The sequence below is a fragment of the Pipra filicauda genome, unplaced genomic scaffold (genome assembly GCF_003945595.2).
Source record: "Pipra filicauda isolate LSUMZ 115617 unplaced genomic scaffold, ASM394559v2 scaffold217_size2002032_pilon, whole genome shotgun sequence".
In the NCBI taxonomy this organism is placed as follows: Eukaryota; Metazoa; Chordata; class Aves; order Passeriformes; family Pipridae; genus Pipra; species Pipra filicauda.
Genome location: NW_024104329.1, coordinates 1125276 through 1143659, shown reverse-complemented (window position 1 = coordinate 1143659; position 18384 = coordinate 1125276). Strand labels below are relative to the sequence as shown.

The 18384-nt window shown below is 39.8% G+C and overlaps 1 protein-coding gene across 2 annotated transcripts in view; it reads left to right on the top strand.

Moving 5' to 3' along the window:
* Positions 1 to 18384, top strand: part of TSPAN4 (tetraspanin 4) — a 360542-nt gene that overhangs the window by 72561 nt on the left and 269597 nt on the right. For both annotated transcript variants that reach the window (XM_027727703.2, XM_039381185.1), the window contains exon 2: positions 4848 to 4929. The gene's annotated coding sequence lies outside the window, so the exon portion shown is untranslated. The remainder of the gene's footprint in view (positions 1 to 4847; positions 4930 to 18384) is intronic.

The window sequence follows — 18384 nt, the reverse complement described above, 5'->3', positions numbered from 1 at the left end:
TTTAAGCTGTCTTTTAGTAGTAGGCATTGTAGATGATGCTGTCTTCAGGCAGCAGACAGCACCATTCAGGTGCTCCATGAACACGGCGGGTGCTGGGGTGTGTTGTCAATGAGCCGTCAAGTTCTCATACCAAAATGACTTTTTTGATAGTCACCTTTCCCACAGAAATGTCACAATTAGTGATTCTTTATTGATGGTAGAAGGGTTTTGTCAATCATTCCCCCCTTGCAATGAAAGCAGTCCAGTTAATAATGCTGAAAGGAAATGTTTCACAAAGGACTGGAAAATGTACCGATTTTGAATACTGGTGAAAAATAGAACCTTCAGTGTGCCAGTATTTTTTAAAAAAAAGTGTTTTCTGATAAGCTTTGTCTTGGTAAGGAGTCTCACACATCAGGGGAGGTGAGGTAATGACTGTCTGGCTGTTGTGTTAGACATATCTGTGTATGTGAGAGACTGGTGGTGGTAGTACATAATCCTTGTTGCTTAAAGACACGCTCTCAGGTGGGAGTTACTGTATAAGTTACAACAGTTAGAGCTTCTCTCCAGCTGTGAGGGCAAGGACTGTGACTTATGTTACTGGTGTTCAGATATTTTCTAATGCACATTTGGAGTGATCTCCACTTCTTTCAGTTGCCTGGCTGTCCTCAGACCTGCTCTTAATCCTGAATTTTGGCCAAGACTGAACCTTGGGTACCAGGGCAAGGAGGTCTTGAGCTAGAGATGTCTTCTCTCCCAGGACACAGAATGTCTCGTTAGTTGCCTTTAGGGCATGATGGAAATACCGTTCATTTAATCTGATCTGTTTAACCTTGGCTGTACTGCCACTGCCCTTCAGATTTCTGGTTTGTATACTTTTTTCTTTCCCCTGCAAACTGAGCTCCCTTCATCAGTTGGAGTTGCTGCTGAAGAGCAAGGAATTCTGCCTTGTGCCAGGCTTTTAAAGAAATTATTTATGATTCTAAGATGATTGGATGTGTTTCAGTGTCAGCACTGGGTATGCATTTTTAAGAATGCTATTGAAACATTCATACAAAAAATCAGCTAGGTATGTTCCTAGGATGCTATTTTATAGCATTAAAGAAAGTATTGAATGGAGTACTATTGAACAAAAACTTCTAATTAATTTATCAAAACATTTTCAGCACTTTCCTCCTTCTAGAACAGGCAGAATTTAAACAAATACCAAGCAAAGAAAGGGAACAGAAACGTTTTTTTGACCTTACATCTCTTTTGCTTTAACTGGGACTAGTTAGGCTGAATACATAATCATAAGCTCAAGAAGCTTAATATTTTGTTGAAGGGAACTTGTGTAGCAGGAGCTTGAAAAGTCGCAGTGGGATTGATGTCAAGTAAGTCTGAAGTTGTGTAGGCTTTGAGCTTGTTATCTGCAATAATGTGAGTTAACCTCAGTGAACAATCAACAGCTGCAGTCATGGGCTAGCAGAGCTTCCAGACTATGACAACAAAGCAATCTTGACTTTTTTATCCTTTGAAAGTTAAATGGAAAAGTGTAAAGAAGAACTTTGTGGTCAATATTTTGATGGGGCCAGTATGATTTTAGAAATTTTCAACAAAATGGATGCTGACATTCCTTAGTAGTCTAGTTTTCTGGCAGACATGAAAAAATAAGTTCATAAAACAAAAAGATTTGAACACAATGAAAAGGGAAGAAGTCTATTTTAGATTTTACTAAGGATTTAGATTTTGTTAATTTTGTTTATTTTAATTTATTAAATTTTAGATTTTAGTAATGTTGCCTATAGATATGTTTCATTAGGTGGGCAGTAGAGCTGCTCCTCTTTTCAGGCAAAAGTTCAGAATTTATTTCTGGGCTATGTGCCTGGTCAGTTGTATCTTCATATGTAGATCTCTGTGCTAAAGTGCAAACAGATTTACAGCAAAGAGATTTAAGTTGTGGTGATCTCTAAGAGAGATCACTAGGTCAAGCGAATTCTCTCTCTAAGATTATAAATCAAGCTAGATCAAGTGATACATAAGACACAAGCACTCCCTTGGACTGGAAACAAAGCAGAAACATTGTAGAAAGAATTCCTACAAGTTAAAGTTTACTCAAATTTTGTTGGTTTTGCTGCTTTTGCCCTTTGAAACTGGAACGAATGTGGGATTCTGTTCATTCTAATAAGCTGGAAATGAAAATGAAGACACATTTGTCCCAATGAGGTCCTTTTTAATACATAGAATTCTCCCAAGATGATCTCCATTCATGCCTTATTTCTATTAAGTTCTCTCTTAAAAGCTGCTGGGAAATGGAGTTTGGATGCAATTTTCCAGTTGTGAATAATCTTCCTGTTTCTGTAGTATGGATACAATTTGGATTCAAGAGATTATGAGGGAAAGCAGCACCTTGCATGGCACTTTAGGCTCCATGCCTGATGCAGTAATGCTATTCTAAGTAGCAGAAATGTTCAAAATTGAGTAAGGACATGTCAATGCAATCAGTAGTTCATAGTCTCCTTTCCCATATAAGATTACTTCTTATTTGAAAGATCTTCTAATGCTGTACTTGAATTGTTTAATTTATGCAATAGATTTTTTTTTTTCCTTCTTGGTACTTCTCTTGAACTGAGAGTGTGCTTAAATGAAAAGCAATGGCCTTACTTCTTCTATCTGTCTAATCTAATTAATCTATTTCATTTATTCAGTAATTAGACCATGCAGATTTTTTTTACTCATGAAGTAGAAGACGGGAGTGCTGAACATCTGTGTTTGTTCCTGTGGAGTCTGTCTGGTTGAATAAAAGACATCCTCCGGTGTCATCCTCTTCACTTGAAACAGGTGTTTGAAGTTCACCCTTTTGGATGGCTTTGAACCGAAGGCAAGGAAAGCCTACTGCGAAAATAAGCATCAAAGGCCTCGTAGGCCTTTTGAAAGAGTTAAATCGCTCTCTGATCTCACTGGTTTCAGTCAGGCTGTTAGGTCTTTAAGCATCTTGTCTTTGAGGATTAGTCTGAACTCTTAATTGTCCATTCGTGATGGTTTCTGTCGCTCCAAGTGTACTAATCCTGCCTTAATAACTATGTCAGTCATTGCATTGGCATAAAAGCTCTTGCTTTTTTGCTTTATAACATTCTTCGCTCTAAAGCTTTCCCTTCAGAGCCTTTCAGCCAGTTCATAATCGGGGTGATGGGGGGCGAGAAGCAGGAGTAGAGCCATAGCACTTGATAAATCGTTTTTCTTAAGTTCTCTGGGCTTCTGGAGCAAGGGAAGTGTCACCAAGCCACGTTTTTACTAAAACAGCTGTTAGCAAGCTGTTAGTGTTGATTCCCAGGTGCTTTGCATTAGAACGGGATCTAACATCTGCACTTGCCAAGAGTCCTGTGGGCTTTGAGAAAACTTTATGTGTAGTTTAGAAGCAGTGTGCATTTGTATGTGAATCTTATCATGAGGAAGTGGAGTGCCACAAAGATGAGCATCTCTTTTGTGAAGAGGGGCTGAGAGGAGAGAGCTGGGACTGTTTAACTTGGAGGGGAGAAGGCTCAGGGGGGATCTTATCAGTATATATACATAGCTGAAGGAAGAGTGCAAAGAAGTTTGGAGTCAGGCTGTTACCAGTGACGTCCAGTGACAGGACAGAGGCACAAACTGAAACAGAGGAAGTTCTGTCTGAACATCAGGAAAAAGTTTTGCTGTGAGGGTGACTGAGTGCTGGCACAGGTTGTCCAGAGAGGTTGTGCAGTCTCCATCCTTGGAGATCTTTAAAAGCTGTCTGACACGGTCCTAGACAACGGGCTCTAAGTACCCGTGCTTGAACGGGGTGGTTGGATCAGGTGTCCTTCAGGGATGCCTTCCAGTCTCATCCAGTCTGAGATTCTGTGAAGCTAAATTTTAATGCAGAGCATCATGTAGGTAATGACCTGACCTGGAACAGAGGTTTAATTTTCCAGCCATCTTGTCTCCTCCAGCACTATGTGCAGTCATCTCATTCTTTTGTACAGTGTGGTCCCACTAATGACACCTTTTGCTGTTATATTGATTTTTTTTTTTCAATTATTTTTAGTTCATTAAAACTCCTTCAGTTTCTGTATGCATGAGATTTTGGGGAGAGCTCAGCTTTCTTTTAAACATAAATAAAAAATTAGTTTTTGTGGTTATACAAAAAAAGATCAAAAGTACAACTTTCTAAAAAGCCAAAATACTATGTAATAAATAGATTCTAATACTCTCTGTCTTATGAAAACATTTTGATTTTTAGGAAGCTGATTTTTAATTTTTCTTTTCGGTTTCTTGTATTTTCTGGTTTTAACCAACTTTTCTTCCCCTTTCCCCCCCGTTTGGATTTATATATTATATATTCTGGATGTGTAGGATTTATGTATGTGTCTTTTTTGAATCTTAAGTCCTTGAAGTGCTCATATCTGATCCAGTGTTTAATGGGATTCAGATTATGCAAAGAAGCTGATAATGCTACCATGTTCTAATGAAGTGCTCGAACATGGGCTTAAGTGGAAACATGCTGTGTGGGATGTTCAGAAGTGCCCAGGAGAAAGGAGTTTAAAATCCCACTGATGATCCCACTAGCCTGAGAACATGATGTCTCCCCCTTGCTCTGCTCCTGCTGCTGTTGGTGGGTTTTGTCATTCTGATGACTTCATGAGCCAAGCTATGGGTTTCATGCACCATCCCTTTATAGTCACACTGATAAACTCTTATACCTTGCCAGGTTTTTCTCTATTAGGTTTCAGTCCAGTGATTTTAGAGTAGTTAACTAGGGGGTGGCGGTGGGGTCTCTTTTGTCCTTACCAAAGGCACAGTTAGAGAGAGCTGTTTTCCTTATATTTTGTAAAAGCCACATAGCTACTGACACACAGGCTCTTGTTTTGCAGGTCGCCAATTTACGGGTTGTGGAAAGGCCACCTTGTCAGCTGGGATCACATCGGGTGCTCTGAGCTCCCATTCCTGCATCAGGTACGTGAGTAGTTGTGATCAGTTTATTGATCTAAAATAACGTTCCAAGTGGGTAATTGCATTTCAACTTTAGGCCTCAGTGAATGGCGTTTTAAAGAGTAGAAATGACAATCTGCAGAAGCTATTACAATTAATATAATGGGTTAGGCTGGTAACAGAAATGTTGTTTACTGCTGATGTGGATTGTGTTTCCTTGTTTCCCTCCAAGTGAGGTGGCCTGGAAAACATTGTGCTGAGCCCTTTGTGTGAGGGGACTGAAATGGGAATTGAATTATTATCCCAAGATCCTCCTTTTTGTGTTATTGTTACTGGCAAACTAACTTTAAGTGATGTGGGTATTGTTTATGTGAATACCGAGTGCAACTGTATTCTTTCCAAGTCAGATCAGTTTTTTTCTATTTATGATGAAGGCTGCTATATTATGAGATTTCACTGTTTAAGAAAAAATAATTAAATAAGATCCTGTCTACCGAAGTCAGGCATGAAATATGTCCATCTTCATTCTTTTCCCCAAACTTACATCTTTTTTGCACAGCCTGTGTATTTTGAATAGGAGAAAAAACCAGCCCAGTCCTTCCAGTCATGCTGTAGAAACAGTGAAGGTGTTGAAGAACATGCTGTGGGAAGGAAAGGACAGATAAACAGATTAAAATAGAGATGCTGCAGCACCTGGCACAGTTGCTGTACCTATACAGTTGATCACCCAACAACAAATGACTGAGATGCTGAGATATATTTGGGATAACCTCACAGAGTACAGCCTCTGAAGTGGGCAGAAAGGAAGATGATGCACAGGAATTTATGTTCAGTCCTTTCTAGAACCTTGTAGGGAAAAATATTTTTGAATCTTCTGGAAGATTAAAGCTACAAATAAAACACTGTAATAACTTCCGAGTTGGTGTATCTGAAGCAGTGAAGCTTTCAGGTACAGGGTGAGTCTTCCCCCTTTATTTTATTTACCTTAAGTACTTCCTATTTTAGTTTCCTTTAAACAGTTACAACTGACATAATGACCAGTCCCAACCTCCACCTGAAAGTCAGATTTTGCCAGAAATCTGGAAAGAAAAATAATTTCTAGTTTGCAGTTTAAAAGAAAATACAGGTGAAAGTAAATAGCAAGTACTTACTGCTGGCAAGTTGCTGGAAACACTCAGAAAAGCAGTCACCATTGCATGGTGTCCCTTTTCACTGGGAATTGCAGGGGATTACTGAAGTCTGTGTAGGTCTGTGGACTTTTGCAACACATCCAAACTGAGGATTTGCCCAAGGTCCATGGTGTGAAGTGCAGTGGATGTTGGGTATCTGATGTTAATGTGTATCGACTTCTCACTTGGTTAATCTCGCACTCTAAAAAACTGGTGTCTATCAGGAATTTTTATGTTCCTTGCTTTTCAGTTACCCTTCTCATCCTGCTCCTAGGTCTTGGGTTGTTTTGGTTTTGGGGTTTTTTTTGTTTGTTTGTTATTGGTTTTGGCTTTAGTTTTGTTGTTGGTTTTGGTTTTTTTTTTTTTTTTTTTTTGGTGGGAAAATGTATTTTCTTTGCTTTAATGTGTATTATGTGACTTCCATGTTAGTTACAACTGGAATTAAGATCTGTTCTATATAGTTAACATTACTCTGTGTCAATCAAATTGAGTCAACCGAAACTCCATGATTTATGCTAGAAAAGAACTCCTTTTGTTTCTTTTTTACCCTTTTTGTTGTCTATGAAAACTAAAATATCTATCCTTTAGAAGGGCTATTCTGTCCATGTAGGTTTTGCAGTTAAATGGAACAGGAAACGTAGTTAGTGGTAGCGTGGCCATAATTTACCAACTAATAGAGTCTTTAATCGGACTAGGGTTTTTTTTTATTTACTGAAATACTGTGTCAAAACTTAAACAACTTTGCTTTCAATTCTCAAACTGAATCACAGGTTTAGACCAAGGAGATTCATCAAGCACAGGATTTCAATGGGTGGACTGACCCAATTTTCTGCATTGTTAGTGATGATTTTGTTGGTTTTGTGTGACTATATATTTAATTCAGCAGAGCTTCCAATAGGCAAGGTTCAAAGAAGAGTTGGAGACCTCTTCGTTTTTTTTGTTACTGTAAATATTCACACAGCATGACTGTATAATTTGAAGGATACAGCTCTTAGGGCTATGTTTACTCCCTCATTCTTACAGCATTGTGCACAGCACTTCTGTATGAAGTGTGCAGGAAAAAAAAAAACCCAAACAAAATCTGTTTCTCTGCAGAAATTTTTAATATTGAGTCTTTAAGGTGATCTTTATAGACTAAAGGCAAATTCTTTTTTTCTGTGGTATAAGGGCTTCTAGAGAAACATGGTGAATGAGTGCTGGGGGCATCTGTTTGGGTTGACATGGAATATGTTTGATTATGCATATAGTAATTGTTTGTACTTAATACAAAAGAAGTGTAGGTTTCCCAAGTAGTATTTCACCGTTGAAATCAGGCAGTATGAATTATCATCTCAAGTGCAGCATCTCTGGGAGGTGAGATTTAACCAAAATCATCTACATAACCAAAATCATCTACAGATGTGCAGATGAACTGGTGGAAAAATGGCATACTGTTGTCTTCTTTCACTAACAGAAAGAGGGAAGGGTCTACCTGTGTCAGTGCAGTGCTTACACACAGACAGGGAGTCTAGACGAGAAGCTGTCAGGTTGTAGACGCTGAGGGATTTAAAAGGATCTTTGTGCCATGAAAAGAGTTTCTGCCCGCATGCCTGATGTTAGGAGTGGAGTTGTTGTGGAGGGGAATAATGCTTTGCTTTTCCCACCAGTGTTTGTTTTTCTTTAGCTCTTCCTGCTTCTGGCCTCACTACTGACAGGGAGACTGGTTTGCCATGCTAAACACCTTGGGGCTGACAGGGTAGAGAAAACCTAGATGCTTCTTTGGCAGCCATAATCAATAAGAAGTGAAAAATCTCACTTTGAGAAGGCCTTTTCCAGCTGTAAATGGCAACAAAGGTCACGAAGGTGAAACCTTGATTTTTAGATCAAACTGTCGAAGCAGAGGACCAGGAATCTGAGCCCGGGGGAAAGATTTGCAGACCAAGAGTTTCTCTCTGCTTGTCTGCGTGCACCTCAACCAAGGGGAGAACTGCATTGTGCCAGACAGTCCTCTAAAATGCCTTCCTCAGCCCATAAGCTGGGGCTTTGCTTAGTACATCCCTCAGGATTTAGAATTGTGAAATTGTTAAGATTGGAGAAGACCTCTACGATCATCGAGTCCAACCATTAATCCGGCACCACCATGTTCACTGCTAAACCTTGTCACTTGGGGTGCCACATCCACACATTTTTTGAGACTTCCAGGGATGGTGATTTCACCGCTTTCTTGGGCAGCCTGTTCCAATGCCTGACCTCCCTGTAAGTGAAGAAATTTTTCCTAATATCCAATCTAAACATCCCCTGGTGCAACTTGAGGCCATTTCCTCTCATCCTGTCACTTGTTACCTACCATTCACCACCAGTCTCTGGGCCCAGCCATCCATCCAGGTTTTTAGCCAGTGAACAGTGCGCACATCCAAGCCACGAGCAGCCAGTTTCTCCAGGAGAATGCTGTGGGAAATGGTGTCAAAAGCTTTAATAAAGTCTAGGTAGACAGCATCCACAGCCTTCCCTCATGCACTAAGTGGGTCACTTTGTCGTAGAAGGAGATCAGGTTGGTCAAACAGCACCTGCCTTTCCTAAAACCACACTGGCTGGGCCTGATCCCCTGTTTGCCCTGTATGTACTGTATAATTGCAGTCAAGATGATCTGTTCTATAATATTCCCTGCCACCAAGGTCACACTGATAGACCTGTAGTTCCTCAGATCCTCCTTCTGACTCTTCCTGTAGGATGGACATTACACTGGCTAACCTCCAGTCAACTGGGATCTCCCTAGTTAGCCAGGACTGCTGACAAATGATTGAAAGTGGCTTGGTGAGCACTTCTAAAAGCTCCCTCAGTATCCCATCGGGGTCCCTATACTTGTGTATGTCTAAGTAGTGTAGCAGGTTGCTGACCATTTCCTCCTGGGTTATGGGGGCTCCAGTCTGCTCCTCATCTCTGTCTTCCAGCTCAGAGGGCTCGGTACCCTGAGGAAAACTGGTACTATTAAAGACTTGCTGCAAGAAGTTTCATTATCAAACTTCAAGCTTCTCCAAAGTTCCTACTTGCCTTATGAGAGATGGTGAATTTCTCCAACTCTTGTGAGAGTCACTGGAAGATGAGGAAACTTTATTAACAAAATCTAGGCAGAAGGAGGATCAGAATTAACTTTTTAACCTATCAGGTCTACTTTATTTTTAAAAATAAGTAAATAATTTCTATGGAAGAAAAAAAGTTTTTTCTTTCCAAATAGATTTAATTGCCAGCAAGTCACGTTGAAAATGGGAATAACAACTTTTAATTATGAATGGGGATAGACAGAAATTCCCAGAGCACCTGGTTAATCAAAAAATAGAGGCTTAGGAGTGCAGTATTTTTCCTGCTGTATTATAGTGATAATGGCAAGTCATTCAGAAAGCACAATAGGAAAAGTTAAGTCTAGCTGATATATTCTTGTTTTGTGATGTTGAGTAATTGGTAATATGGGGTCTTGCTGTCTTTGTTTTGCAGGAAGCAGTGCAAGCAAATAAATAGGTCTGTATCCTGTATTGCTGTCTTACTCACAACTTAGCTGCTTATTTTGTTGATGGGGAGTTTTTATTCCCTTTATGTTTTGGGTTCAGCTAGGAAATTTAGTGGTAATAAAACCACAGAGCTCTTGCCGCAAGCTTTGCACTGATACAGCTCAGTGTTTCATGAAGTGTGATTAACCTCCCATTGCAGATATGTGGCAGAGAAAGAGGTTTGCCCCCATTGTCACTTGGCTGGCAGGAGAACTGAACTGAGTATCCCTGGCCTTGAGTCTCAGCTCCCTCTGTCTGACCATGCTCTGCTTTGGTTTGCTCATAGAACTGTCAGTGGTATAATTCCTCCTAAGGATGTGGGGAAGGTTTTAGATATTAACCAGATATCTTTCTGTCAGCACAAAATTAATTTTAAAGGAGAGATACAAAAATAGCACATCCTTTATATTAGGTATCATATGTCCTCTGGAAGCATCTTTGCCAAATGCTATTAATGGCTACTCAAGAGATTCATTCTATTATCTTGACTAGCTTATTTATAAAGTAGTTTGACATTTTATTTGTCTGACTTATCTGTTGTTGTAGGGAGATCTTATTTTATTACCCTTGAGAAGGCTAAAATGTTAACCAGGAAATACAGAAGCTCCTTTTGTTACTTTTTTACTATGAGATATGAACTCACAGAGTGGAGTGTCAGCTTTGCAGTAAAGGAGAATTCTGGGCTCATGGTTGGGAAAAATGGTGCTCAGGAGATTTAGATTTGATTACAAACAGAATCCCACACCCTCTAGGGTAAGTTGCTTATTCCTCAATCATACAAAGCAGTTTTGAGCCCTGCACACCATACATCTCAAATGGGAAATTGTGCTGGAGCTTTGTCTTCCTTTGGCACTGCCAAGGTCCCAGTAACTGCAGTCAGAGTGAACAAGCACTGCAGGGAGGGAGTGTGCTGGAGTGGAGTTGGGTTCCTGCTCCCAGAGCAGACTTTGCTGTGACCAGTAGGGCAGATGTAGTTTAAAATACTGATGTCACTGGTGAATGTGTACTGTCAGTAGTGTGAACTACAGTATGTTAACAAAAAGTCCTTTTACTTAGGGGAATAAGAACCATTTTATATGGTTGTCATTTAGACTGAACTTATTTCTTCCTCAGCCAGTTCAGACATGCTTGACATCAGCTGAAAGCTCTTAAATTTAATGGCTTTGAGTGTTTTTGTGTTGATATTCTGGTGTACAGTCCTCCCTGCTTCATGATTTCCTGATTCCACCTTCATCCATGCACACACACTCTCCATTTGGGAACACAGGATAAATATTTGATTTGATTATGATCTTTGGGAGGCACTATCAGTAGGAGGGATTTATTGAGGGGCCAAGAGAAAGCTCAGAGTCAGGTAAGAAGCAGAGAAAACCAGTTGAGATGGATTTGCAGTTTTCTATGTGTGAGCACCCTATTTTACATTTTGAGTCAAAGAAGATAAAAAGCATCTGATTAATAGAAGCCTAGATGAAGACATGTCCTGCTACATATTTTTTAGGATTCTGGTAGATCCTCGTCTTGGCACTGAAAAAATCTGTCCTTTCATGAAGGAGCTTTCCTCATATTAGAGAAAAATGTAAGGTAAATGAAACAAGTAAGTAGAGCAGGCATATATTATTAAGCAAGTTTTGTGAGAGTAAATGAATATCCACATTTTTGAAAGGTTTTTAAAACTCAGGCCCGCAGAAATAAATTTCTTTATCTTAATAATATACAACATCTAAGAAAGCTTTTGCTTTTTGAAAAAAAAATACAGAAAACTTTAGACCTTTCTGAAGCAAAGATAATTGCACTCTTGCTTTTTTTAATTACATTATCTTAAGTAGGTCGCTCACATGCTTAAACTGTGGAAAATTTAGGGAAGCTTAGGAACCTGGCATAAGCACGGAACCAAGGGACCTTTATTCCAGTCTCCTTTTGCAGTGCCTGTATTGCTCCAGCATTTCAGCATGGACTGCCTGCAGTCAGAGAGAACGTTTACTTGTATTTGTTTTTTAATCCAGACTGGTGTTAGCACTTCTTTTCTGGGTCAACTGATTTCATTACAGACATGTTCATTGCAGTCAAGCTGTCTTGTAGCAGCAGTGATAAAAAGATAAAATCAGGCTTCTGAAAGCAATGGTGACAAGATTGGCTCTGAGTGGATAAAGAGACTGAAAATAGGAACAACTTCATGTGGTCAGAGATGGTACTGATTATTCACTTTCTGATTTAGGGTGTATTTTATGGCTCTAAAAGAATGAGGCAAAAATTACCAACTCAGTTCCTGATTTCTTAAATGTGTGACTCTGTTTTCTGAGCTTAGGATGCTGCATGTCCGTTTGGTACTGAAAAAGTCTGACCTTTGATGTCATCTCAAGAGCAGCAGAGCTCTAAGCACATTTATAACAGCTCTTCCCCTCTTCAGCTGCTTAAGAGGTACACCAGAGCTCCTCTGAAAACTTGAGTAAAGGGCTCTTTTGGAAATATTTAGCTGCAAAGATACAATGTAGAGAGTAGTAGAAGAAGGACTTAGGGCTTTGCTCTTCGTTTTAATGTAGATACAAGCTGGTCTTTAAACTCCTTGGGGACCCCCAAGAAAAAAAGGTTATAAAGGTGATGCCCTTGGGTATAATACATTTGGAAAATGCCAGCATTTCAGACATGGCATGTGTTACCAAAGACAGTTTAGTGGGATTGCAGTACACAGAACATTCGTTTCAGAAAAAAAATCTCTGTCCTCTGCTTTTTACACATCTTCTGCAGCTTCTACAGTGAATTGTGCAGCCTGATCAGTGTTATCGTTGTTATTTTTTTTCTGCTTAACTCTTTACGTATGGACATGCAAAGGGCCTGAGAGAGGCTGCTGTGGACTGTCATGTGTTTGCTGGCTGGAGCTCTGCCAATATAACTTGGTGAGATTGTAATGGTGGGGAGTCTTTCCTGGAGTTCAGGAAACAGGAAAGAAAAAAGCTGTGCTATGACCAGAGAAGTTTGCATAAAGCACACTCTGGTGGAAACAAGTCATGCCAGGTGGTTAGCAGTGTAACTAATTTTTTCTTTTTTCACTATGAAGCCCATCTTCCTTAAAACAAAATGGCAGTTATTGGCAGTTTGAAATTCTCAGTGGTGTTCGGAGTTAAAGGGTTTTATAAGCATGAGATATGATGTTTTCCTTCTGTTACAATAGCAGGTAAGGTTTTTCCCCCTCAGTTTGATCAGAACTTCACCAGGCACAGAGAAGAGGAAGCAAGGTAGTAAAGAGGCAGAACCTCTGTTTTTACTTCTTGGCTGTTGGGTGTAGTCTTACGGTGAGGGGTAGGAGCCACACAAATGTCCTGATCCCCAGTCCTTTCAATTCAAAGACTCTCATCTATTTAAAAAAAGCGGAAACAGGCTTCAAACCTGTCTCCTTCTATCAGGCTCATAGTGTTGTTGGCTGTTCAACTTGGAAAAAAGAGACATAAAAATAATATGATCCTGGAGCATACCCCTTCAGTGATACATACCCTGTCTTCTACTTGTTTGGTGTTCAGTAGCACTGTGTCACAGCATTGTTCATTAGCTCCTTGCCTGGTGTAAAGAGAGATCTCCCTCTGGTTTCAACCCACAAATTGTCATGGCTGATTACTAGAGGGGGAAATGCTGTATTCTCTTTATAGCCCTATTCTTACACCTGTCCCTCCTTCTCCTCAATGCAGTGGATACTTTTCATTCTCTAGTTTCTTCTGTAAGATCATAGGTTGTAGTGGAAGTGACCTCAGTAGGCAGTAAAGACTTGAAATGAAGTTGAAACAAAATGAGCAAAGCTATAGGGAAAGTGAATTTGATTGGAAAGTTTTCACTGTGTGATCAACCAAATCTTGAGATCTGTCTATTCCTGGACTTTTCCTAGGATATGCTATTTTAAATTAATTATATAGGTATAATCCCCTATGCGGATGTTTGTTCTAGAGTAAGAATGTCTATGTAGAAATTGAACTCTTGAAACTACTTGAAAGTATTTATTCTGCAGTAGCTACTTTGATCGATTTCTAAGCAATTTCTAAGGACCTACAGTGATTACAGCTGATACAGCTTTTGTACCTCACTGCTTGCTTAAAGAAGCTCAGAGACTGTCCCCGCTAATGAGTCAGGTTCCGAATTGTGCCCTTTCATTTTATTTAAACTAGCAGAAGAGAACAATCTTCTTGATGCTTCATCTAAAAAAGCATATCACAGATTGAAACATTGCACTGTGTATCTGTGTGCTGACTCCACAAACCTCCCACCCTTTGCCACCATCTCTTTCATAACAGTAGAGTTTAAATGTGGAAACATCTCTTAAGTCAGACAAGGATATTTGGCTCAGAAAATGAGATGAGGTCGTCAGTGCATCACATGAAGCGATACGTGAGGGGATGAGATGTGTCTAATGGAAAAGACTGGAAAAAAGCAAGGGAAGAGTACTGAGGGACAGAAAAGCAGAAGTAAAAGGAGTGGAAACAGAGGAGAAAATGCAGGGAGAGGCTGTAAGGTCCTGATGAAATTAAAATAAGACTTTGGATAGGTCAGAGCTCCCTGCTCCACTGGCTTCCCTGCCATGCAGTCCCTGTTCACTTCAGCTGAGAACTTGGCCTTTGTCACTCAGAGGTTGCCATCTGTCATAGTCACCCACTGTCCTGTGAATTATTTGTGCTTGTCTAAAGGCACGAACTACTGAATGCGTGAGCTTGCTCCAGGATTGGTGCTGTAGCTCAGCTGGAGGCCAAATGGTAGAGCCTCAGCCCAAGAAAAGCCCCAAAGCAGCTCCCACAGTTCTCCCCAAGGTTCCCAAAAAGAAAGGATGCAGGCCTCAACTGTGCTGCAGCCAAGACTGTGTGCACAGTAGCAGTATTTAAAACTGAAAAAAAATAAATGCTGTTCACCTCAGGTAACACAGTTTTATTATTGTTTGGATGAAGCTTCACAGAAATTTGGTGTGATAGGTCAGCTATTTCCAACAGAAATGGGTGAAGATACCAAAGGCAAGTATCTGCTGAATAATTGAGAGCTAGGGATAATCTTCCGCTTACTCAAGCACATGGCTCCTGCCCCTTCCCTTGGGCAGTGTGCACAGTTTCTTCTTCATCAAAAAAAAGTCTTTCCTCTGCATGGAGCTCATGAAGAGCCTCACATTCTTTGGTGTTGGACCACAAGTTCATTACGTTCCTGACGTTCTGTTTGCTTTCAGTTTGTTGCCTGCAGTTCTGGTGAATCCGCATCTTTTACTTGGCCAAGAACTGACCTGGCTTGGCTGTGCCCAAAGGTCTCTGTCCAGTTCTCAGAGGAGTTGCTTTGACACCAGGTGAAAACTGGAGAACTTAGTCACTCATTGGAGGTCTTGACTTCAGGTCAGCTCTGAGAGCTTGGTATTACTCCCTTTTCTGGGGTCAACAGAAATTAATTAATCCTTGTTTGGACCTGGTTGCTTCAAAAGGTCTCCCTATTCCAGGACTGTTTGGCTGGGTAGGAAATGGTTAAAAGTATCTGCCTGCAAACATGTGAGTTTGCCCTCACCTTTCATTTATGCTAAGGGGAAAATATGATACATACATTAGACTATAGCACTGACCAAAAAAACTCCAACACTTTGCACCCAGTGAGCAACTGATGAATGTAATGGTCTGTTTAGATGTCTCTGTCTCCCTGCAGTCACTGTTTAGAAACAAATGACAGAAACATAAACACATTCCTGAAATCAAGAAATAGTTACAGTTCATGAACAAGAGAGAGTCAGATTCAAAACTGGTGAAAGTTACTGTAGCTTCATTAAAGTTTCATTTATTTATGTTTACATTATTTTAGCAGCGGGATTTCACAGCTCTTGTTTAGAGCATGGCATTGAGAGTAACTGAATCAGCTTAAGTAAGGTGGCAGTGGACTCTGCTGTCAGTAGATCAGAGCTGGGAGGGAGAGTTAGCCCTCTTAAATCAGATGTGCTGTCAGTAAAAGTAATTATATGGAACTAGAGCCTTAATAGAGTGCTGCAATTTTATACCAGCTCCTGATATGACTGGTAGCTAAACTTTAATTTACCCACCACCCCCTGCTCTTCATGCTGACTGCCATAATTATGAAAGCTGCTCTCATCTGAAAATGGTCTTAAGAGTTATCAGTATGACGGACACTGAAGGTAGGCTAAGAGCGAGTCATATACTCTGTATCATGAATTCATAAACTAGTGATCTTGTGCCAGTGGCATGATAAAACAAAGTTAACATTCTGGAAGTCCTTTTCATAGTCCAAGTACATACTGAACTCCTATTAATTTAAGCCTAACTTTTCTAAAAGCGCACTGATTCTGTTTGTAATGGGTTTGGAGGATGCAAGGGCTATTTATGGGCTCAGTCTCAACATGTCTTTCTGTTATTACAGACCTGTTTCAAATTTAGTTTAAAGCTAAATCTATGCAATTCCTTCATATCAGCTGAATAATGCTTCTAGTGTCTTGAGCTATAGATTTTTTTTTAGTTAATTTTGCCAAATTTTATCTATTGCTTATATATTGCTTTATACTTTCATAGAAACTTTCCAAAGGACTGGAGAGAGCGTGAAAAGTGAAAGATACTTGGGTAATCCTGGTTTTTGAAGTTTAGTCAGGCCTCAGTTGGAATTTCTGGACATGTCTGTGGCACAGATTTAGATATTTTTTGCCATTTTGAATTTTTTTCTTTTGACTTCAAGAGGTACTAAATCTAATAAGGGCAGACATGTCACTATAAAATTGAAGCAGAGACAGGAAATAGGCATTTGTCATATGGATGAATTTCAACAAGCTTGATTTCATATTGCTTTTTGATAAGCAGTCTGATGTGATAAATGACAGCAAACGAAATTCTGCTTAGCAGTTACTGACCTCTTTTTTTGGTAGTATTTCTGCAGAAGTTGCAATATTCAAACCTAAATATAGAAAATAGGCTGCAAGCGTATTATGAAGCTTTCCACCTGTATAGAGAGGGTTGCAAAATGCTTTGAGTAACAAGGCCTTGTTAAGTACGAGTAATTTTGCTGTTGTCTAGTTCTGTTACAGATGTGAAGGGACAGAAAAATACAGATTGTTATGACAGATGTTAGCCACGTCCCTTGGTGTACATCTGGAAAGCCCTTGGACTTAAATTGAAATGTTCTCACAGACATAGACATATGTTGGTTGGTCACTGCTTCTCCCCCCTCTCTTGGCAAACACATAACTAATAATGTTTATCACCTGATCACAGTGGGCAAACTATAATTTTAGAAGTATTTATTGCTAAGATCAACATGAAGTGTTAAAGTGTCAGCAAAGCTGAAGGAGGGGAAAAAGGCTGGCCAGATTCTTTACCAGGGAGTCTTGGCTTTTGGCTATCTTTATACCATGCCTTCTTTCCATGACACAGAAAAAGTCATAGAAGGGAAGACTTTCACTGCTGGAAGTTTCTAGGCTTGGGAGAGCTCTCTTACGCTGTGTGTTAGAGGGGATACAGCGTGCATAGGAGTGTGTAGATTGTCTCATCTCACCTAGTGCGTGTGGACAAAGAAATCAGCAAAGGCAATGTGTAATCCCTAGAGAGCAGCCCATGAAGCTGCCACTTCCTGCTGAACCACTCCTTTAAAATCTTTAGGGGCACATCTCTAGATGCACGTTAGCCAAAATACGTTTAGTAGTGTAAGGATACAGAAAAACATACCCATCAAGATCAGTCATCCTGAACAGAGAGAAGTCCAAGTATTCTGTCTCCTTTTCTATGTGAAGTCTGTGATAGAGCTAATTGTGATGAAACCAATTTTTTAACCAATTCAACATCGCATCTAGAAAAAAGTCAAGATTCTTTACAGCCTTATTTACAGTCAAGCAAACATTGTGAAAAAATTTGTATAAGACAGCATACTCTCTTTATAATATATTTGTATTTATGTATGTGTGTGTATATATGTATCTTTATCCCTAAAGAAAAGCAGACTGTGAAAACACAGCGTTCATTTCTTAGAAACCTTGAGTACAGTGGTCTCTATACCCCTTATGGTTCCTGGATGTATTATTTCTTTTTTTTAATAGTCTTTTGTGCTGGTAAGAAAGAGGAGCAAAGGCCACCTTTGGGAGCAGCCATTTTCCTTTTAAAAACCTCTGTTCTTTGCTGCATGTCAGATGGTGTTATAGGATAGTTTCTAAACCAGATTAATTAAGTTCAGGAAAGTTCTCAAGCTTCGCAGAAGCTGTCAATTTGCATTTTTATTTTTATTTGCTTTTTGACACAATCTAGTGTCAAAAAGAGTTCAAAATCCAATATGACAGCATGATGGGAAGGTGTTGTGCCTTCTTTCCAATTTAGAAGGATTGCTTTCCAAGTGAGAAGATCTCCAGCATCTCCTAGTGCTGTGAGGAATGCAGCAAGTACAAAGATGCTTTGCGATAAATGTCTCCAGGAGGCCTGGTGAAACCTGAATTTGAACATGGCTGAGCCAGTTGAGACCCTTCCCAGTACGAAATACCTCTCAAACTGGGACTACGGAAAGGAAGTATTCTGCTGTTTTCACTAATTTACTAACAAGAAAACTATGTTTGCTAATTGTTAATGATGCTTTGCATTATGTTTCCTTGCAAATCCTGGACTCCTGTCCATATTAGCTTCCTTTTGGGAAAGCCCTGAATATGAAAGGAAATACAGTTCCAGATAGCACATTCTGGCTGATTAGTTCTTCCCCTTGGACACAGCTGCAGAGTTGATGTGTACTGTGTATAGTATTAATTCCTACCTCTTGCTTGGAGTGGGGTTTAGATTCCTCCCAGGGTGCATCTCCTGTTCATC